Source organism: Parasteatoda tepidariorum, chromosome 6, assembly GCF_982258835.1.
Source record: "Parasteatoda tepidariorum strain Cologne lab strain chromosome 6, Ptep-v5.0, whole genome shotgun sequence".
Taxonomy (NCBI): Eukaryota; Metazoa; Arthropoda; class Arachnida; order Araneae; family Theridiidae; genus Parasteatoda; species Parasteatoda tepidariorum.
This window is the reverse complement of record NC_141760.1, coordinates 9,872,365-9,897,233: the sequence shown is the minus strand read 5'-3', so window position 1 is coordinate 9,897,233 and position 24,869 is coordinate 9,872,365. Positions and strand designations below refer to the sequence as shown.

At 29.9% G+C, this 24,869-nt stretch overlaps 1 long non-coding RNA gene across 4 annotated transcripts in view; it reads right to left on the bottom strand.

Annotated features, from left to right (window-relative positions):
* Window positions 1-851: 851 nt before the first annotated feature.
* Window positions 852-24,869, bottom strand: part of LOC122272026 (uncharacterized) — a 32,870-nt gene continuing 8,852 nt past the window's right edge. For 2 of the 4 annotated variants that reach the window (XR_006226738.3, XR_015434893.1), the window contains exon 2: window positions 16,265-16,723. This is a non-coding gene — a long non-coding RNA (uncharacterized LOC122272026). Of the gene's footprint in view, window positions 1,567-16,264; window positions 16,724-19,090; window positions 19,285-24,869 lie in introns of those variants that run through there. The other 2 variants (XR_015434892.1, XR_015434891.1) reach the window with 2 other exon arrangements.

Below are 24,869 nucleotides of genomic sequence, written 5' to 3'. Positions count from 1 at the left end.
TCCAAAAATTTTACCAATTTACAGGAACAAACACATTCCCTTATATTTATCAATATACAGGAACAAACACACAAGAAATTTATGATTATGGCATAATAAGTTACGTAAATTTCAAAAAATAACAATATTCATTTTTAAATTATTTGCAGGCATTGTGTTTACATATTATTGAAAGTGAAATGTTGCGATTAAAAGAGATTTAAAACTAAATACTTTATAATTGCATAAATTAATGTATTTTATGGATTAATGTTGATTTATATTTGATTTAAAATAAGGAATAAATTTTAATAACTGAAATATATGCACTTCTTATTAAATAACAATTGCAACTAAAAACACAACAATATGTCTGATAACACAACAATTTTATTCAATAGACGTATAGCTGGAATATTATATATATTTTTCGTTATAGAGACAAGATAACTTGTATAAAACCTCATTTTTTCCCTTAAATTTCATATTACATATCGTCGGTAAATTCTTAAATCTGTACACAGCTCAAAATGTGTGATTACGAAACTAAACACAGCTCGAAATGCGCGTAACGAAAGTGCGGACATAACTCAAAATGAGTGTATACAAAAGTGGACACAGCTCGAAATGCGCGAAACAAAAGTGTTGACATAGCTCAAAGTGTGTGTATACAAAAGTGGACATACCTCGAAATGCGTGTTTTAGAACATAGACACAGCTCGAAATGCTTGTTTTTCGAAAGTAGACACAGCTCAAAATACATGATTAAGAAAATGGACACAGCTTAAAATGCGTGTTTAAGAAAATGGGCACATCTGTTTTAGAAAATGTACATAGAAGTCTATTCCTTTTTTATGAGAATTGTTCTTATTTTTTTTTTTTTTTTTTTTTTTTTTTTTTGAAAAATTAGCTAATGAATCCCAACAAATGCTCAATGTGACATCGTCCATTTGTATGAATCACTTGGCACATTTTATTAAATTAGTCTTTATTTTGAAAAAACTTTAGAACTCCGCAATTGTTTTTACAAGGTCGCCACGAGTGCTATAAATTTGTAATCATGGTTGTAAATTTACATCGTAAGTATTTAGAGTTTTAAAACTCGTTTCGAGTTCTGAATAAGAAAAAGCGTTTGAAATTAAATCTATCCACCCCGACCCCGAAGTTCGGGACTTAACCCCCCTAGTGATTAAGTAAGAAAGAGTAAACACGTATAGCTGTTAAATTTGGGTTGAAAATTGAAAAGGCGCAGTTATTGCCATTTATATTTCAGTAAACACACGTTTCGAGTTGCATCCATTTTTGAAATCATGCATCTCAAGCTTTGCAAAGAGTTTTTTTTTTATACCTAAAGAATTAAAAAAATAGTGCGTGGAGTCCCTCCGCGCGGAAGAAGTTAAACTTCGCAACCTGCGACGTTAATTGTAGAAGAGTCAGCAGTCGTAGAAGGATCACTAGTTCTATTCAACGACTCTTTTTCCTGCTCCTCTCGCTTCCGTGTTCTGTAATCATGGTAATATCGTGCATTTTTCCCTGGTGGACCTCTTGAACCAGTGGAAGTGCTTGTGGTTGCCTCATCGTCTCGCCCTGGAAAATGTATTTGTATTAATAATGTATGTGAATGCGTCATAATGTAATTTCAGAAGAGAAAACCTAACAATCAATTGATATTCACAAGAGGCGTACCTTGACATAACCTTAAATCCGTCGCATTTTCGGGATTGTTTTCACTCATTTTTTACAATTGTTATCCACTAAATTTGAAAATAAAAAATACTACCCCATTAAATTACATATGTATCAAAACAAACTAAAAAAATATTTATAGAAAAACAATACTTTTATGACTTCTATTATTTTTATGCTAGTGAGAACCAAAACAATATGGAAATGAATGAGGGAAAACTGGATCCTACCACGTGATTTCCCGGCCAATAAAAATGTAGCATTAAACGTTTAACGCAACCTTGTTGGAAGTCGCATAAGAAGTAAAACTTCAAAAATACTACCCTATTAAATTATATGTGTATCAAAGCAAACTAAAAATATATTTATGGAAAAACAATGCTTTTATTATTTTATGCCAGTGAGAACCAAAACAACATGGAAATGAATGAGGGAAAACTGGATCCTACCACGTGATTTCCCGGCCAATAAAAATACGCTAAAAGCGTCAAACGTTTAATGCAACCTTGTTGGAAATCGCATAAGAAGTATAACTTCAAAAAAAAAAAAAAAAAAAAAAAAAAAAGCCCTAAAAATAATGACAAGGGGACCAAAAATGTTATAAAAAAATTTGGGACTTAATTATAAGCCTTTATTATCAGCATTCGATTTGCTGAATTTTTTGTTCAGTCTTCTTTTCCAACTCAGACAGCGATTTTAGAAAAACTTCACCAATCATCAAGGACCATCCTCGTTTGATTAAATTTTCGGTAAGAGTCTCGACTAGTGATTCGTTCTTTCAACTAAGATGACATTCAATATGGATCTCGGATTGTTTTTTTAGAGGAATTTTTTTTTTATACTTATTGATGATAATGAAGGAAAAGCGACGTTAAAGGTTTTACCAAACAACAAGTCAAAAAATTTCTCTTAACTATAAAGATTCGAAAGGTTTCACTCAACAGTAAAGATTTAAAAGTTTTCACACACAGGAATTGTCGAAAGAGTAAGGTTTCAAAAGATTTCAGCTGATAGTAAGAAGTTTAAACATTTCACACAACAGTAAAGATTGAAAAAAGTTTCGCCCAACAACAATGAGGGGGGGGGGGATTCAAGCGATTTCGTTACACAAAATATTTCACTCAAAAGTAAGGATTCAAAATATTTCAGTCGATCTTAACGATTCAAAAAGTTTCATTCAACAATAAAGATTCAAATGATTTCATTCACCAGTAAAAACGTAAAGAGGTTTCACCCAACAGCAATGATTCAAGTAATTTCATTAAACAAAAGGTTTCAACCGAAATTAAGGATTCAAAGTATTTTAGTCAATCGTAAAGATTCCAAAGATTTCAGTCAACAGTAAGAATTCAAAAGAATTCCTTCATCGCTAAAGATTCAAATAGTTTCATCCAACAGCAATGATTCAATTGATTTCCTTAAACAAAAGATTTCACCCAACAGTGAAAATTCAAAAGAGTTCATTCATCTATTAAAGACGCAAAAGTTTCTCCCAACAGCAATAATTGAAGTGATTTCATTAAGCAGAAGGTTTCACTCAACAGTACGGATTCAAAAGAGTTCATTCATCGGTAAAGACTCAAAAGGTTTCAACCAATGATTCAAGTGATTTCATTAAACAAAAGGTTTCACTCAACAGTAAGGATTCAAAAGAGTTCCTTCATCTATTAAAGACTCAAAAGGTTTCAACCAATGATTCAAGTGATTTCATTAAGCCAAAGGTTTCAACCAAAATTAAGGATTTAAAATATTTTAGCCAATCGCAGAGATTCAAGAGATTTCAGTCAACAGTAAGAATTCAAAAGTGTTCTTTCATCGGTAAAGACTCAAAATGTTTCATCCAACAGCAATGATTGAAACGATTTCCTTAAACAAAAGGTTTCACTCAACAGTGACTAATCAAAAGAATTTATTCATTGGTAAAGACTCAAAAGGTTTCACCCAACAACACAATGATTCAAGTGATTTCATTAAACGAAAGGTCTCACTCAACAGTAAGGATTCAAAAGAAATCATTCATCGGTAAAGACTCAAAAGATTTCATCCAACAACAATGATTCAAGTGATTTCAATAAACCAAAGGTTTCAACCGAAATTATGGATTCAAAATATTTTAGTCAATCACAGAGATTCAAGAGATTTCAGTCAACAGTAAGAATTCTAAAGAGTCTTTCATCGGTAAAGACACAAAATGTTTCACCCAACAGCAATGATTCAAATGATTTCCTTAAACAAAAGGTTTCAAGCGAAATTAAAGATTCAAAATATTTTAGTCAATCGTAGAGATTCAAAAGAGCTGATTCATCGATTAAAAATTCAAAAGGTTTTACCCAACAACAATGATTGAAGTGATTTCATTAAACAAAAGATTTCACCCAACAGTAAGGATTCAAAAGATTTTCTTCTAAAGCAAAGATTCACAACGGAGAGGATTCGAAAACTGTTCTCTTGAGATTGATTTTTAAAGGAATTCTAAGAAACCAATTTGCATGTCTTACAAAAATCGACGACATTCGAAATGGGTATCTTATTAATAGATCAAATTATTTTTTATAATTAGCTAAAAAAAACTCGTTTTTAAAGTCCAAGTTATTGCAAAAAATATGACTTTTTTTATGGTAAACGTGAAACTTAGAGGTTAGGCATGTTCAGTGTCTTTTTACAAGGTTATAGAAGATTGTGTAACATCTACCTACAGACGCAACAGAAGTTGGGCCATCGTCCTGTAGTTGTGTGCCTTAATCTCTAAGATGAACAAATAATACGTGTTACACGACATTATTTGTTCATCGGGCTCACAAGTAAACTTCTCTTTTCTAGATATCTTCTCTATTGTTCAACTTATTAATTTTTTATCTTCCTTTTACTCATTTAAGTATAAAGTAATGAAAATAAATAAGAAGAGATCGAAAAAATGCCTTTTATCAGTTTACGGTAAAACTTACGTAAATTGACCAATCTTAGTGCATTGTTTTTGTAGTCCACTTAGTCAGGTGGTCAACTTAAAGAGGGGGATGAGTCTTTATTTTTATCATTTGTTGAATTATGTTGTTCTTACATTTATCCAGTTATTCTTATATTTGTGATAAATTACCAATAAAAATTGCATTAAAAAATTTTTTTTAACGAGCCTTTAAAATATTTTCTACGAAAATATCTTTATCTTAAATTTAGAAAGGAAAATATTATCAAAATGAACTGTAATTTTTTTTTATCAATTCAATATTTAACTTTTTCGTTTTAAAATAAAAAACAAAAACAAATTTATCTTTTTTTGTTAGCGATGCATGCCAGATCTTTGTCATAAATAATTTGCAAAAATATCAAAATACAAGAACATTATATGCAGTGAAAGAAACATAACATATGCATTTCAACATTTTAAAATTTGCTTTGATAAACTTGCAAACCTATTAGTTACACAAACCTTCAAAAGCTTATCTCTAAAACTTAACATACATTGTCCCAAAATGGAGTCGGCTGTTCAGTGACGGCTATAAAATTAAATTAAGTTGATGAAAATTTTCAACTAATACGAGAAAGAAAAAAAACTTCAAACTTGTATATATTTTCAGAAAATGCTCCTTAAAAATGACACATTTTAACACCATAGGTATTCTGCTGACTAAAATGACACCTTTAACACTAGGTTGCCTAAAAGGAAGTCATTTTGACTGCTTTTTCATTTGCAAAAAATGTACAAATAATAATGCATAAATTAATATTTTCCTTCCAAGTGAAGTAAATTTTTTTACTGTTAATATTTACTAATAACTTGTTATGTAACTGTAAATAATATAAAAAATATTAAAAATCAATTAAACAAATTTCTTTACACATTAGTTATTCTTTCACAATGCAGTCATTTTGACTGCTTTTGGGCAATACTAAGTTTCAGTCTTTCTAGTGTTAAAGCATTTTTTAAAATTAGAATTATGCTAAAAAAAGGGTTAATTGTGTATCTCAATCTTCGGGTGTCAACCTTTATTGGGTTTCATAGAAAAAGAACAGTGCGTCAGGAAGGAATGGATTCTGTCGGAAGACTTGGACAAAATGGCGACAAGTGACTCTTTTCAAAAGATTTGACGGAATGATGGAGAGTGTCTGGGTCCGAGAGTTCATTTCACCGATGAATGAGCCTCAATAGACAATTTAGCATTTCATTGTCATGGGCACCAAATAACTACTAAAGTGAACACACGCCGGAAGTCGTGGATAATTCTGTCAGCTATCATAGCGTGATCATATGAATTTTTTTTTACTTTTTCCTCCCTCTATATCCTTGTCTTCTTCTCTTTGGTATCAGACGATAGTTATTTTATAATTTGTTCTTTTATAATTACTATTTTCTAACATTTATAATTTTGGAAATGCTGAAAAATAGCAGATAAAAGCTTGTTATAAAAGAACATTTTTAATAAGTAACTTGATCCGTTTAGAAAACTATTCTTTTTTCTTCTTTTTTTTCGGCGTTTTCATTTTTCTACATTAAGACATTTGCATTTTCCTTTTCCTAAATTACGACTGCACTGATTCCTACAAATGAAAAGGAAGGGCTTTGAAGGAAAAAATATTTTAATAACATTTCTTAGTAATTAATGGGAAAGTAAATTATTTAATTTAATTTAAGGTATGCATCCGATTAATTTCGACATAAAATCTTTATTATAAATTTTACCTGTAGAGCAATAAATTTCTTCTAATGATTTTTTTTTTTTTTTTTTTAAAAAATTCTAACAGCTTACAAAATAGTTCTTAAAAGTAAGGCTAAATTTGAGAAAAAAACAATAAATTTACACTGAAAAAAAAAAAGTATGCTCAAAACTACCAGAATATGGTAAGATTTACCGTGAGTGGGAACACCAAAAAGCTCGTTAATTTTTAACGAAGTGATTTGGTAATGATTTTGGTGAAATTAACAATAAATTAAGGTTTTATAAATTTTAATAAAATTTCATTATTTTATCATGATACCTTACAGCATGGCATAAAAATCATTGTTTGTTATTTACTAAATGTGTGGTAAAAAGAACTATAACTTTGAAAACCAGTAGTTTTGATCCTTGTATCCCCTGTGGCAGAATTTTTTTGGGCTTTCTGCGACAATCTTCTCTAGCACTAATATTTTTCTGCAAGATACTTTTAATAATAACTAATATGCAAGTTATTAATTAAATTTAATGTAACAGAAACGTTGTATTTACAAAGAAAAGCCTATTTGGATATAATAAAATTTTATGTATTTTTAAATAATGAATATGTAATATTTTTTTATTCTAATATCATGGGCGATATTCTCTCATTTTGTAAGAGGAAAACACACTAATTATTTCTTTTTTCGCATTTCCTAAATCATCATCACATAGAAAAATAATAATTAAAAATCGTAAAATCAGTGAAAGAAAAGAAAACCAAAATTTTTTATTTTTCCCAAAAGCAGGGATGAGATTTTTCCGCTTTTTAGCGTATTTCCGCTTTTTTAACTTTTATCTCTTGAATTTCAGCTTTTTTATCAAAAATTCAGATTTTCTAAAAATTTCAATTTTTTTTTTTTCTTAAGTATTCTGCTTTTTCAGAAAATTCACCGATTTTCAAAGAGAAACAGAAAATTCAAACTACATAGCTACCAATCCTTTCTCATTTTTACTTATTTTAGCTATTTTCTCCCCTTTTACACGCAGCAGTTAAGATTCTCCGAATTTTTTACCCGCTCTCCAGATAGATACGATTTTTGTAGTTCAAACGACGCTGCTTCTGACAAGCCTTTTAGAGGTCCAAAGCCTGGAATCTGCTAATATCTCGATTCTTATTCACACGATTTTAATATCAAACATAGCTTTTCATATTTGCGTGTTGCGATTCTTATTCACGCGATTTGAATATTGTACGTTGCGATTCTTATTTACGAGATTTAAAAATCCAATATTGTGATTCGTATTTACTCCTTTTTAAAAACCTATGTAACGATTCGTATTCACGCAATTTTAAAATTCAATGTCTTGATTTGCTCATGCGGTTTATATCATCAAACATTAATTTTCGTATTTATATGTGATTTTAAAATAATGCATTGGGATTCGCCTTCACGCATTCTAAAAATTATGCATCATAATTCTTATTTATACGATCTAAAAATTATGAATCGTGATTTGTATTTACGCATTTTGAAAATTCTCTATCCCAGTTTGTATTTTCTCATTTTCAAAATCGTATATCTAGTTTCATATTCATATAATTGTTATTCATATTCACGCAATTTTAAGATCAACTATCGCGATTCTTGTAAGAAGTAAGTTTTTTTTAAAAATTAGTTACTATACAGGTGACTGTTTTTCTAACGACGATTATTAGTATATGTAAGTGTTACAACATCAGAGAAACTGGAAGGGAATATATTCAAAACTAACATTCTGTGCTTGCAAAGAAGAAAAAATAGGATTTGTCACAAGATGTTTGAAGATGGACTAACGACTAAATATAGCAAAACATAAAAGATATAGCAAACAAAAGCAATCACTTAAAAAGGGATTTAATTAATTTTTTTCTGATGAAGAGTTAATTAACTCATCATCAGAATTTCATTTATAATTGCTGTTATTTATGCTATAAAATGCAAAATTCTTATCAAATAAAAAACAATTATCTAAACAGTTGCTGATTGTCATGTAATTTGTCAAACTAAAATAGCAATTTTTGTATGTTAAGGAGTTACTATATATTTCTACTTCACTGTTATTGATATGTTTCAGAGGGCTCTAGTTAGATTAGACTATAATATGAACATAATGACTCGGTCCATTGTTAAAGTTTTTTTTTCCCAATATGATTTAAAAAGTAATATTACTGATATATTTGCTATAAATCACATAACAGTATTTATTAAAAGAAATGAAATATTAATGTATATTCTCAGTAGTTTTAATCTGCTAAACCAGGTAGTTTTTCAAGTAATAATTGTCTCTTATGTGAACTGAAGGAAAAATATAATTTCCAGCTTTATTTTTTCAATTGGTAATTTTTATTTTTATTAAATGTTAAGTATCAATGTAATCATTTATATAATAATAGATTAGTACACAATTGTATGTCTACACATTATTTATTACCTTAAACTGTCTGGAATTTATTATTAAAGGGCTGTGCTTGCGTAAAATTTAATATCGTGGAAATTCAGCTTTTTTGTCTTTTGGCTAATCTCATCCCTGCAAAAGGAAATTTAAAAAAATCGCGAGCATTTCTTGCCCTCTGATGAGTGAAAAAGGTATCTCTTGAGTATAATTGTGGTGGGAAAAAAATCTTTCTAACATTTCTGCAGAAAAGAAATTTTTTACTTCAATATTCTTTATTTTTCATGCTTCTCAAATAAGAATCGAAAAATTAAGAACATTTCTTTCCCCTTCGATGCATGAAAAAGAATTCTTTTAAATATAATTTTAGAGAGAAAAAAAATTTCGAAAATTTTTGCAGAAAAGAAAACCAAATTTTTTTACTTTGTAAAGGAAAAATTTCTCTGCAAGAACTCTGTAACGTTCTGCGACAATGTCGCCGTGTCGCCACGATTCTGCCACGGGGCTTGTATCCAACTTTGATTTCCAGTAAACCGTTACCAATGAACGGAAAAATTACCTATTGAATGGTTTAAATACCTTATACTTTGGATTTGATTACCCTAATTATTATTTATTTATTTAACCAGAAATGTAATTCTATATTGTACAGTAATTTACAAGATTTTCTTTTCTCCGTGTAGAAATTTAAGAAATTATGAGGAATAAGGCATGAATAAGAATTTTTAGTGCAAAGTGAAGCATAAGATAGAAGTCAACATTTAGTTTAATTCCTTGGTATCAAGTAAGCTAAAGTGTCATAACTTTAAATAAAGATTGAGAAACTCTAAAAATATTCTTGATTTTTAATACTTTCAGGAATAAAATACACTAGCGATTTGAGAAACTTCCGTAAATTTCGATGAGTTTGCCGTTATATCATACGGCCACCTCTCTTCTTTGATTAAAAAGCTCAGTATCCGCACTATTCAGCAAATTTAGTGGAGTTGACTGTTAATTTATACGGTGAAAATGAAAATAATAATAAAATAAAATAAAAAACCAGTGCTTGTAATTGCAACGAACTTCAGAAAAATTTGTTGAATCAACCGTTAATTTATACGGTTATTATATAAATTATTCTACTCTAATTAGATTCAGAGGTGTACAATCTTTTCCACGAGGACATTAGTAAATTATGAGCACAAAAATCCCGGGTTGGAACCCTGTCGGTGTCAAAGAACATATCTCTCTTGTTCCCTCTACTTTGGTGACCAAGGACAATGGACATGCAACTCTCTCTCCTCAAAAGATGGCAGCACTATATTATTTCGTTCGTTCCATGGGTCGCCTTGAGTCGATAAATAAATAGTCTGAGCTTTAAACAATTTCAAAGCTAGAAAGGAAGGTAACTTTTATGAGTAGAGGGGTCTTCCAAATAAATGATGAGTAAATTTATGAGTTGATTTAGAATAATTAGCATGACTAACGCTCTATTTTGAAGATTGATAGAGCCACTGTTTTTGATATTTAACTTTACGTTTCATTTTGTGTTTCTGCGCAAAAACTAGAAAAATAAAATCTTTAGAACAACGAAGTTGTGGAAAAATATAGGTATACATATATTTTTAAGTCCATTGTGCAGGCAGTACGATGGAATAAAAAACATTCAACATTCGATAATTAATTTCGGAATTACCAGCTGTTAGCGCTGTTTTTCGAAACTTTGTTGCCAAAAAATAAAAAAGTCATAGTTTAGGTACCTTACACTTGAAGCAATGCGATGATTTTAAACTATATATATAATCTTGCCATGAAGAATAATCTGGGCTTTAGAACAGACAAATCAAACAGACAAAATTTCTTTTTAAAAACCGCCAATTTGGTGACGTTTTTCCACCTAGATGAAAATTATCAAAATCACCGCCTTATTCTCAGTTTTTGCAAATTTTATGAGGCCAGGTAATACAGCATTGGAGTAAGTTTTTAAATATTAAAAAGTTAGGCCACAAACACTTTTCATTTTCACAAAACTGTGGCTTCTCTCCATATTGACGTTTTGCTCCATTTTTAAAATAAACGCAGACAGCTTCAGATGGGCTAAACTTGACCAAACAGTCAAGAGTAACAGTAGCAAACTCACAGCAGTTATTAAAAAATAGCATATTATTCGCAAAAAAGCATCATTTCATATTACGACAGAGACTTCGAAAAACAGCCTTCAAAAACAGCACTCTGCTATAATTGCAAGTTCAACGTGGAGAAAGGGACATTATCATTTTTGAATTAAACGTTAATTTACTTTTCGTCATTCCAGTTTATTCGAAAGTTATGACAATTTTAAGTAATTTTTTTCACTTCTTCTTTTGTTTTAATTACTGATTATTTGTGGAAAATTTATACAAGCTGTTCGATATATATATATATATATATATATATATATATATATATATATATATATATATATATATATATATATATATATATATATATATATATATATACATATACTATATATATATATATATAATAAATAAATAAATACAAGAAAACACTAAGAAAGTTAAGAAAAGCACTCTGTTTTGCGGATATAATCGTGTGGGCTGAAGAAAAGATTATATCTTTTTTTTCCGGCTTTTTTTCCGGTTTTTTAATTAACATTTCACTTTTTTTTTTTCTTCTTTTTTTTAAATAAAATGTTTGTTGTTTTTTTTACTTATTATTTCCCACCCCCTTTTTTTCATATGTCTATAATTTTTCTTTGTTTTATTCTTCATTTTGAATATATATATATATATATATATATATATATATTATATATATATATATGTATATATATATATATATATATATATATATATATATATATATATATATATATATATATATATATATATATATATATATATATATATATATATATATATTATATATATATATATATATATATATATATATATATATATATATATATATATATATATATATATATATATATATATATATATATATATATATATATATATATATATATATATATATATATATATATATATATATATATATATATATATATATATATATATATATATATATATATATATATATATACAGATTTAATAAATTGTATAAAATTCGAAATAGCATAAGGAATGATTTTTTTAATGCTTCTATGTCTTTACTTTAGTAAAATCTATTCTGTATGCTTAAGTGTTAGAGTGGTTATCAGAATATTATTAAGTTAATCTTAAATTAATGATAAATCTTAAATGAATGATCTTTTAATCATCTTAAATTAAACTGTTCCGCAAAAATAATTTTACAGACTCTTATGTGCATCATATCCAACAGTAATTATAAATTTTAGTGTTTCTGAATATCGAGGGGAATAATTCTTCGTGACATAAGCTGATTAGGATTTCGAAAGATATAGGAAGTCACGTGATCATCGTGTTACTACTCAGGCTCTTAAAATATTTTTCGAATAGCCTAAATAATGAAATGTCACCAATAATCAATAAAATAAAACTGAAATAATTTTCAAAAAGTCAAATCAAGGGAAAACTTGTGATCGTGATAAATTTTGTAAATCAGGTGTTAAAAAAAACTCAAAGTACGTAAGTATTATAAAGTTAGTTTTGTGTGTGATTAAAACTTACAGATCAATTTTTTTAATAAATCTGAAAATGTTACTGTTTGGTAACATATTTATCAAAGGCAATAAAAAAAAATTTGAAAACAACGTAAAGCTACCGGATTGGGCAAAAAATGAAGATAAATAAAAAATTGAAATTCATCTAGCTTTATTATTAGCGTTGGTATATATTTTACAGGTTTCTGCATGATTTTGTAGTGTTGTTAAATACTGATTTATTAATCCCCCCCGGACGAAGAGCGAACATTCTATTAGTTATAAATATTTATCTTAATATTTTTCATGACATTAACAAAGAGCATGCCATAATCGCAACTATTGCTCAAACATGTAAAATAAATAATAAATAATCATACTTCCAAAACTTTTTACAAAAATTTTCACCTAGCTTTTTTTTTTCTTGGATAATTATAAATATTATTAACTGATCTAAAGTTCGAATTTATGATTACATCTTGAAAAGTATAATGGAAAAAAAAATAGTTATCTCAAAAAAATTCTCGAGAGAACTTAGAAAAAAAATCTATACTGTCTAGACTAGAAGAACAAAACGAATGATTTATCATGTAAAAAGGATTTACTTTTTCGAATATTTTTAACTAGAAATTTCGACTTGTATGAGAATATTCGTAGAGAAGTACAAATGCGTGGCTTTGTTCCCTGATGAAAGCGTTAATATAATACATGAACATATCACATTTTTCTAAAGCAAAAAACTATTTAACTTTGAAATTTGAATAATATCTTGTGAAATACCAGACGAGTATTAGAATCACTTGTCTAAAAGCTTATTTTCCAGGCATACGCTTTTTTTTTTCCAGTGATTTTCAACAGTTTCACTTAAATTGAAAAAATAATCTTCATTTTTCAAAATAATCTGACTATGAATAAAAAATATTATTTTCATAAGAGAGATTTTAAGAGAACCAGCAATACATTTTTAAAATATTTTCTTTGACTTTGGAAATATAAACTAAAAGATAACATAATAATAATTCAGTTATTAGCTATGATTTTTCATTAATTTCCTGTGTCCTCTTTCAATGGTGTGGTTAAAAATGCACTTTCAAAATAAAAATTTATTTAATTGCCTTTTTTTCCACAATAAAAAAAAACGGTCAAATACCCATAGAAAAGATGGTATTCACTGCGAGAAAAATCATTTATTGACTGTTTTCGCCTCATACGGTTTTACAAAAGGAATTTTATCTGCTGCATCTAGATCCGCAACCAAGGAAATTCGAGCAAGCGTTCTTGGAAAGCTTTAAGCTAAGCTACATGATGAGGTTTACAAATTCATATTTTAATTTTCTTCCATCGGAAGTTTAACACAGCAGCAGATGTCTAATAATCTTATAGTGATAAGTATGTAATGAACATCTTCTAAAGCGACTTCCATCCTAGCAGTTGGGTACATTCTTTACCTGAAGGGGAAAATCTGTCTATGTCATGATCGGCTAATCGAGGGTTCGAATTCCAACGGTCCTCAATACTACCTTCATTTTTTTCAATATCTGAGGGTTGGCCAGGTCTTCCTCTCCATGTAACGCAAATGCGGGTTAGTCCCATCAAAAAGTCATCCACGAAGGCAAACTTTCTCCCAATATTTGATCCAGGAGTTCCCTTGTCTTCTGGATTGGGTTCAAAATTACAAGGCTACGGAGTTGAACATTAGTAGTCGTAAACCCAAAAATTGGGTAGGCTGTTCAACGACGGTTATGAAATAAAATAAAATATCTGAGAGTTGGCCGGGATAGTCTGGTTGGTAGGGCACTGGGTCCACGTTCAAGAGTTCGCGGGTTCTATCCCTGCTGACCGAAGACTCCCCGTGTAGACTGATGCACGTTAAATCTGTCGAGTAGCAAAGTCCTCCATGTTCCCATAACAAATCATTCTTCTACTGATCAGGAGTACTGATTCAGGAGTTTCCTTGTGTTCTGGATTGGTTCAAAATTACAAGATTACGGAGTTGAACATTAGTAGTCGTAAACCTAAAACTGGGTCGGCTGTTCAACGACGGATATAAAAGGGTATAAAATACCTGAGAGTGGTAGCTCAGGGGATAGAACTGTCGCCTTCCAATGAGTTAAACGAGGTTCGAATCTCAGCCATGGCTTGCACCGACCGACGTTAAATATCCTAAGTGGTAGACGGATCATGGGTTAGACTCCAATGGCCGGCAGACTAACCGTGGAACCGTTTTCGTGGTTTACCTCTCCGGATTTTGCACTTGTAACGCAAAGGCAGGTTAGTTCCGTCAGAAAGTTTTCCATGAAAGCAAATTTATACCAATGCTTGATTCAGGAGTTTCTTTGTCTTCTGGATTGGGTTCAAAATTACAAAGCTACGGTGTTGGACATTAGTAGGCGTAAACCAAAAACTGGATGGGCTACTCAACGACTGTAAGACGGTTATAAAATAAAATAAATTGGTGACCCTGGATTATTAGACTGGAAAATCTCATTCATGCATAGATAGCGGCACCAATGAGCTTTTTAACTCAAAAATTCTAGTATTTTTCACCTCTCAAGATGAACTAATTGAGTCATATTGCGCGGTTTATTTGAGAAAACACAACTACACCATGACCTAAGTTCATTACCTTACGGAAAGCCTAACATAACCTGATTGTAATGTCCAGTCGAATTTTATTTTTGCGTAAATTTCATTTCTTCAATTTTGAACTCGAATTCAGTGTAATTAAATTATTATTCGAAGGTAATTGGTTATTTTTTTAACTTAATTAAAATACCAAGTTTAATTTGAAGTTGGCTGATAGGGACTTTAAGAACGTTATATATTTTTTAATGCAATTATATATTATACCGGAGTATTGTCATAAGAAATGAATAAAATAAACGAAGTTTCTCAGGAGCTTAATTTTGCAATGTAAACAAAAAATATAATTTAATAGCTAATGCACACTAGTTATAGACAGAAATGATAAATTATTAGTTCACAAAGTATCATATCATTTGTATACTATTTATTTAAAAAAATACGATAAGAGCAATTATTGAAATTTGCAACGATTTTAGAACGGCTTAAGAGTCCTTATCAGTTTGTTAAATACTATGAAGTGAGGAAAGTCTTTTCTGTAAATTTTTAATTAATCCTTAAATATTAATAATTCTTTTTAAAAAAAATATTTGGTTTCCTTCGAATAAATATTTCATTACATTAAATTCTGGCTCAAATGCCCGAATTAAATAAGCCGTTAAATTCATACAATTCTTAAAATGGAGAGTTTTGTTGGTGCTTTTTTCCTTAGTTTTATTTTTTAGGTCTCTTTTTTCCGGTGCCTAACCTAATATATTTTGAATTAAACCTAATATATTTTGATAGAGTCATGGTGGCTCAGGGGATAGAGCGTTCGCCTCCCAATTAGGTGCCCCGGGTTTGAATCCCAGCGATGGCTGTTTGATACGAATTCCGCACTCTGTTCGCACTGGTGAAATATCCTCAGTAGTAGACGGATTATGGGTTAGAGTCACCATACCGTCACACTAACCGTGGGAGGTTTTCATGGTTTTCCTCTCCATGTAACGCAAATGCGGGTTAGTTCCATTAAAAAGTCCTTCACGAAGGCAAAATTTCTCCCAATACTTAACCCAGGAGTTCCCTTGTCTTCTGGATTGGTTTCAAAATGACAAGGCAAACGGAGTTAAACATTGGTAGTCGTTAACTCAGAATTGAGTTCGCTGTTCAACTATGGTTATAAAATAATATTAAATATATTTTGTTAGAGATGATGAAAGTCAAATGCATATCAAAGATGACAATACAAAAACATTAAAAAGAACGTCTATATTTTTTTTTATCAATTATTTACAGTTTATGCCTTTTACTTATTTGCAATTGTTTGGTTCCACTACATGAGTGACAATCACGTGCTCAGTCTATTTGAACAGAAGATCGTCTTCCCCCACGCTATTACCTGTTTTGATACAAGTCTGAAGCCTAATATTTGTCTTAGAATCACGTGGTACAATACAGTTGCATACTCCACCAATAGCAGCCATAGAATTCCTCACTCTTTAGCCATTCATCAAAATTTGAAGTCATTTAATGAATGAATTGAACAAATACTCAATGAAATCGATATTGTAAAACCATTGACGCAACTTTTATTGAAATACAAGAATTCCAAACATGTCTATAAACAGAATTGTTTTCTTCTTATATAATATAAATATATAGGTAATTTTTGTGCGTTCTAAGCAAATATAAATGGTTCAACTTATTTTAAGTCTTGGGTTGCATAACTAAAAATATGTAAGGCCATTTGTTTTATTATATGTTCCGCCCCTTGCTCACCAACCGCCGTGACTGCTTTTATTTTGTCGCTGTTTTCTTCCTAAAAGACAAATAATTTTTAATAAATAATTGAATAAAGGTAATCTTGTCAATAAAAGATATAATAATTATAAATTTATGTAAGAACATTTTTTTAATATGTTAATCATAACTTGAAGAGGATTTATCTGGATTTAGAAAATAATCAACTATGCTTGGAAGAATATTAAACTTAGAAGTAAGGAAGGTATAACTCAACAAGAAGAAATTAATTACAATTAATGTTACTCATTAACAATATGTAAACCGTTAAATTAGCTCAAATTTGTAACGGTTTTATTTGTCGTGGATTAAGTTCCTTTCGCGTTTTTAAAAATTTCAATATTTTAATATAAATGTTGATGTTTTTATCTAGCAAGATCTAATCACTCCTTCATTCTCTCTTTTCTCACTTTTGGCATCAACTTAAGCTCGAGCTTATAAAATAAAGATCTCGAGAAAGTGGTAAATGAAATTTTCTGAGACATCAAATGAACAGTCATTATTTAAATCTTAAATAATCAATTGCGTAAAAAGCGCTTACAAAATTGCGATAATTTAAAAAAATTGGAACTTGAAAAAAAAAATACTCCTGTTGAATAATTAAATAAAAGAAAGCATTTTCAGTTCGCCAAATTTCAACTAAGTTGTATTTCTGTCAGGTGCGTAGCTGTCTGCATGGTAACTTTTAAAACCAACTAAGCAGTTTACAGAACTGGGGAACAAGTTTTTTGTTGCATTTATGCAAATACTTTTCCGATATCCGCCAGAGGAATGATCTACATCATACAGGCATCTAAAGGGCAGATTTATTGGCCACTTCTACAGGGGCACCCTATCAGGTGGTCCAACGTTGCTCACACAGTAAGAACAGTTAGTACAGAGAAGGAAAGAACATCCATGCCTTGCCCGGGACTCGAACCCAGAACCTTTCTGATGCAAGGCCATTTCCCTGACCCCTACACAGCAGGTTGGCATTTATACAAATACTTCGTCTAGCTTAATTCTGGTGTGGGAATTTCAAATCTGAAATTAGTTTTACTCTTAAATCTGTACATTTTTCAAAATGACACTATTAGTTTTTTTTTCTTTTGCCAAAATGTATAAGTCTATTTTTTGTGTAAATGTTGCGACATATTTCTAGGGGAGTAGTACTTAGGATGCATCATCAAGATCAAAATTTGATAGGAACCCATGCTTGGAAATACCGTACGCTTCTTTATTATAACGGTCGCTATCAGTATCGGTCATTCACCTATTAGAATAACCTGTTAGAATCATACGACGAAACAGTTCGTGAGACAGAAGCGTCCCTAGCAGCGTATAACGACTTTTTCGACTATATTCCATTGCAATTCTAATCCTGATGAAGCGCCCAATTCCCCTAGAAGTTGGTCGCAACATTTATGCGACCCCCTTATATATATATTACATTTTGAAACTTGCTCATTTGGACAAAAAATACACTAAAATTGTGATTTAAAAACATTCTATATCGTAAAAAACTGTATACCTCACAATTCAACATTTTTTCGACTATTACTTAATAAAATAATAAAAAATAATGAATATTTACTAAAATTTATTTTTTGCATGGAATTATCTTTGGATAAATGAAAGTTAAAACTGTGTTGCAAAATTTTTTTAAATTCGCTTAAACAGTTCTAATATCGTAAAAATTAAAATTACTATTAGGAGGTCCAAACTTTAGATAACTCTTCTGATCAAACTATAGGGACACTATTTTCCAGAGGGAGGCTGTCCCTATATTTTGGGGTCCGAAATCCGAATCCGTCGAAAAAAAGGTTTATGTTCATTTAAAGAAAGAACTTTTTTTGTGTCTGATTTTGTAACTTATTTTCGCCTATGTGAATTTACCCTTTTGAATCATTAAAATGGAGACCTAAAACCTATCATTAGACCAAAAGCTTTTCAGGGTGGTCCATTTTTTTCCCAGCGCACTATAAATATTTCTACACACCTTCGTAATTTCAGGTTTCGAAATGGATTAGTTTTTGCGCACAAAAAAAAATAGCGGTATCGGTGGTATAAAGGGGATTTTCATCCTAGTGTTTTAAGTTTTAGAAAACATTTTTTGTCTAACAAATCAAATTAGAATTTAATGAAAAACTCAACGTAATTCACGAAAATAATAGTATTGTTTACCGAATTAGATTTTTAAACTACCATTTGTTATTCCATCATTGAAAAAAAAATAAGAAAATCCATTTGAGTGTGTAGATTCTTGACTGGGCGATTATTTGAGGAGATTAAATGTCGGTCTCTTATCACAACGCTTGAATGACGACAGAGTATGCATTCCGGAAAAGGTATTATTTGGTGAGTTTATCCGTTTGTCAAAGACACCGCCAAAAGTTGCTTTGCTTACTTATTTCTTGAAAGGATCACCATGACATTTGAAACATGGGATTCATCAACGGTTGGCGTTCCCTTACAGTTTCAAATGGAAAAAGAATGTTTTTATCGAACACAATTTGCATTTGCTTATTGATTATGATAACACTCCCTGCTATCATTGAACTTGAAATGGTTAAAGGTACTTGAGAAATTTTTTGATTTCTGGCATGAATGAAAGTTCGAGCACGCCTATTTTATTTTATTTTATAACTGGCGTAGAACAGCCAACCCAATTCTGAGTTTACGACTACCAATGTTCGAGTTCGTAGTCTTGTAACTTTCAACCCCATCCAGAAGACAAGCGAACTACCGGATAAAGTAGTAGCAGAAATTTGCTTTCGTGGAGGACTTTTGATTAAACTAACCCGCATTTGCGTTATATGAAAAGGAAAACCTCTCACGGTTAGCTATTGATTTTTATTTTACTTTACAACCGTCGTTGAAGAGCCGACCCAATTCTGAATTTACGCCTACCAATGTTCAACTCCGTTGCCTTGTAATTCTGAACCTAAACCAGAAGACAAACGAACTTCCGGATCAAGTATGGGAGAAATTTCCCTTCGTGGGGGAATTTTTGATGAAACTAACCAGCATTTGCTTTGCATGGAAAGGAAAACCACAAAAACCTCAATCATCAGCCAGATGGCAAGGAGACTCTAACCACCCATGATCCGTTTACTTCTAAGGATATTTTACATCAGCCCTGCAGTTGGGTGTAGAATTCGTATCGACCAACCATCGAACTCTGGTCACCTCTTTGGGAGGCGGAGTACAACTATTACATATTTTTTTTCACTAAAGAGATTATATTGTTAATTTTCGCGTTTCAAAAATTAAAACAAAATGCACCTAATACTCCTTCGCTCAGACCTTTTGGCCTTCGCTCGTTCAAGTTTGCTGAAATCTTAATATGTTGCTAAATTGAATCTTCTTAAATTTCGTCACAGATTTTGAGAATTATTTCGTCCCGAAATCCCGTGATTTATGACGAAATGGGGACTCCAAAAAATATGACGAAAATGTTTAAACTCGAAATCGTTGTACATAGTGGGAGATTGTTAACTAGAATGACGAAACTGGGATGAAGTACAGACGGTCGAAAATAAAGTGGCGAAATAAGCAGATCGGCCAGTATGGTGATCAAAGATTTAGCATCGTACCAGGAAGATCTCAAGTTCGAATCCCGCTTCGTTCATGGGTGTCATTTGTCTCTGTTCTACTTGTATTTCTAGTGTTATTAAGGGGACATTGGTCTGACCAGTTATATAGCTTCCACGATAAAAAGGCTTTTAGGAAAGTTAGATACAGTAGTATTGCAAGGGTTTCTTTTTTTTACAAAAAAAAAATAGAATGACGAAATATATCTTACTATTAATTAGATTCGTTTCCTCGAAGAAGAGAAGATGGTTATTTATTATGACACCTAAAAAGAGTTGACAGAATAAAACGAAATTTTACATGAGTATGTACAACGTTGATGTTAGTAAGTGATAAAAAATAAAAGCAAAATGATTATCTGTTGCTGCAAAAAAAAAAATACAAATGCAAGATGCGTGCCCTCTTTGGCCACTTCTAGCGCGAATGCAGGATGCGATACGGTCGAGTATTGAGGCATACGTCCTGCATCCCTTATGATGTCTTGTGGAATCTCGTTTTCATTATTGCTGTAAAAACACCTCCTAATCGACTAAACTAGGAGGCTGCCGTTCCAAGGAGTCACATTGCTCAATTTTCCCAAGCGTCCCCCCGCATGATATATATATATGTAAAATATATATAAAAATGAAGATAAAACAAAGGAAAATTACAGACATATGTAAAAAGGGGTGGAAAGAAATATAATAATAAAAAAAGTAACAAACAACTGGGGGGGGGGATAATTTTTTTTTAAAAAATCTGGAAAATAAAAGATACAATCTTTTCCTCAGCCCACAAGATTATATCCACACACACACATATATATATATATATATATATATATATATATATATATATATATATATATATATATATATATATATATATATATATATATATATATATATATATATATATATATATATATATATATATATATATATATATATATATATATATATATATATATATATATATATATATATATATATATATATATATATATATATATATATATATATATATATATATATATATATATATATATATATATATATATATATATATATATATATATATATATATATATATATATATATATATATATATATATATTATATATATATATATATATATATATGTAAATAAATACGATAAATCAATTATATCTTCAATTAGCTGAATTCAGCTATGAAAAGGGAATTATGAAATTTCTGCTCCGTCTTAAGCTTACTTTAATGGATATAAATAATCTATATTTAGACTTTCAAAAATGTCATTACTCTTAAAAATCGATGAAGCAATGCGCACTTGATGAAAATTACTTAAAAGGTCTATTTTTAAAAGATTATAACTATATTAAAACTCATTTAGGGTGAAGCAAATGCAGTCAGAGTTCAATTTAGCACATTTATAAGGTAAACTATCACTTGATTAGCTGACAATTAGAGCTAACAAGATAATTGTTGAAAAAAAGCAGTTAAAGAATCACTTGATTTGCGGATAATTGTAACTACTTTGAACAACAATATTTTATTTATTGCTTAGTTTTGCTTATATTTATTGCTTATAATGAGCCATATAACTAACTAGGGAGTGATGAGCAGTAGTATTTTTTTACTAAAGATAAAGTCATTTGATTAACTGAGAAGTATTTTTAACAGAGTAGTTTTTAAACCGCAATATATTATTTACAGAAAATAATCATTAGATTGTGACATACGTATACCAAGAAATTTTTTCTGATTAAAATTATAGCAAAGCATTAATTTATAAGTTTTTTTGTTTAAATTTAAAAGTTAATTTTAACATACTTATTCCATAAACATACCTTCGTAAAATTCTTGTATGTTCTAAATAGAATTTTTCAAAAATTTAAAAACATGGAGTCATTAACCTTAGATTAGAAGAAGAGTCTTAAATTGGATTTAGAAGGATTGAGTTCAAAAAGCTGATCAATGAAAATCAATCATTTATTGAAAGTAATACACATTTGTTTGGATTTCAAGTAAGTGATAAGACAAGGTTAATAGCAAATTAATTATTTTATTCTTCGATTTCAGCATTGATAATTTGTCAACGGATAATTAAAAACATCACTGATGTTATCATAGATTGCTTTAACATCACAAGAAAGATTTTATCTTCGGGCGAAGGTTTCCTTTGGGTTCATTCGATAAATTATTTTAAGAACAGCTTAAAAGTTCAATGAAAAAAGGGAAAAAGAAATTTAACTAGTATAGGAAAAAAATTAAAATTTATGACCACTACTTAATTAAAGCGTTGGATTTCAAAATCTGCTGAATTAATTTATTTTCAGAAATTTAATAAAAGAAAAAAAATTAGTTTTTATCTTTTAGACATCTGAATTCGGATAAATGCTTTTTATTTTTTTTAAATTTTTATTTTAAGCCGACCGGCCTGTGTAGGAGGCAGGGAACTGTCCTTGCTTCAAAAAGGTTCTGGGTTCGAATCCCGGGCAAGTTATGGATGTTTTTTACTTCTTAGTACTATCTGTCCTCACTGTGGGACCGACGTTGGCCCAACTAATATGCTGCCCCTGAAAGAGAGGCCAACAAAATCAGCCTGTGTATGCCTGAATTGACAGATGTTAAGACAGGTGGGCATTGGAAAAAAAATTATTTTAATATTTTTGAACGAAAACGGGATTTATATTTATGTCTAATACATACTGTTTCAATAATAATAATCTGTATGAAATTTTTTATTATAGACGCAAATTAAGTTTGGACACACAAGTTTGGAGAATATGTTGAGGAAAATAGATATATTACTGGCAAAATGAGCGTATATAATGGAATAGAATAAATGGAATCAGGTAATATAATATATTTAAAAAGGCTAAATACGAGTACGCAATATAATAGATTAATATTGGCAAAATACTTATATACTAGGAGGCTCCGCCCACTGCTCGCTAACGCTCGCCAACCCCCGAGAATTGCTACGCAATCCTATGTGGTTCACGCTGTGAACCATGGTTCGCTGCTCTCGCTCGCCAATGAACACAATGTTCTAGCACAAAGACATAGTATATTATCATCAAAGACATAGTATTGTACTCATGTAGAAGAATTCTATCTATGTTCTTATTGGCTTTTAAAAAAAGTATATTAGCTATTTAGATTGTACATGGTGAAAAAATCAAAACATTAGCTAAATGAGAAACATATTAGCAAAATAAATTATCAAATATTGCAGTTACTCACCTAAATTCAACTAAATGTATATAATAAATTAGTTAATGCTAGAAATTCTAATTTAGAAAAAAATTTTATTATTTAAAAATATAAACTTTAAACCCTAACTTTTCCTTGTGAGATAATAACCCTCAAAAAGTCTTTCATTTTCAAGAACAAATTTGTTTTATCGCCAAATGAAATTTTTTTTGGTGATCAGCATTATTGAAATCAATTTCTATATTAATTAACATTTGTGATAAAGTACATAGCATTTTAGAACAAAATAAGGATGTTTTACATACAATAAATTAAAATGCATGGCTGTTAGCATTACCCGAGAAATACCACGTGGAGGTCACCATGCTGCATTTCTAATCGGGGAGTTTTGATTTTGGCAGTTCCCCTTGCCTACTGCCAATAGACGTTTCAATTAAATTTTTCCCAAAAAACATTTTTTTTTCTGCAAAGCTCTAAGAAATTTGCACTAATCATTTAGAATTTCCTTGAAAACACAATTATAGATTGGGCATTTTGAAGCAATTACTGAAAGGCTGTCAAATGACTTAACTCTTGACAGGCCAACATAAAGTTGTCCATGACTAAAAACTTGTTTAGTCAATACTAAACTGATTTTCTCAAAAGTCTGACCTTGTGACTTATTTATAGTCATGAAGAAAGCCAGCCTAATTAATTCCTAATTGAGTTTAAATTAAATATTATCATGTTTTTAGGACATGAATCTGAATTGAAAAACCTGATAATGCTCACTCTCCTTATTGTTTCCGTTTTTAAAAGCGCTATATGTTGAGCCAGTTTAAATTAAATATTATCATGTTTTTAGGGCATGAATCTGAATTGAAAAACCTGATAATGCTCACTCTGGTTATTGTTTCCGTTTTTAAAAGCGCTATATGTTGAGCCACCTCATGTGACATTTGCCATGTGACATTTTTAGCAGCAATCATTGGTCGATTTTCTAACGTTGCCATTCGGGGAGTTGTAATGAGGCTTTTTTTTTTGGTGCCGTGTAAGAGAAATATATATATATATATAAGATATAGAATCTGCGTTTAAAAAAAGGGACATAACTCAATATTTACGAAGAAAGAACTAGATCTTAAAAAGTGAATTTACCAAAATAAAGATAGAATTAAAAATAATTTTTTTAACTGCTGATACGAGTATTTTTCTTTTAAAAAAGGAACTAACTTTTTAAATGATCGTAGTGTTTAAAAAAGTTAAGCAATTTTTTTGCGCCTTTTTCAAGCGTATCTTAAATGTTAAAGATTTGGGGGAATTATTTAACAAACAAGAGCATTTTGTACAGAAACTCGTTTTATTAATTTGCATTTTATAAAATTTACCTTTCCTTAAATTCACATTTTAATTTACAATTTTAATTTATATAAA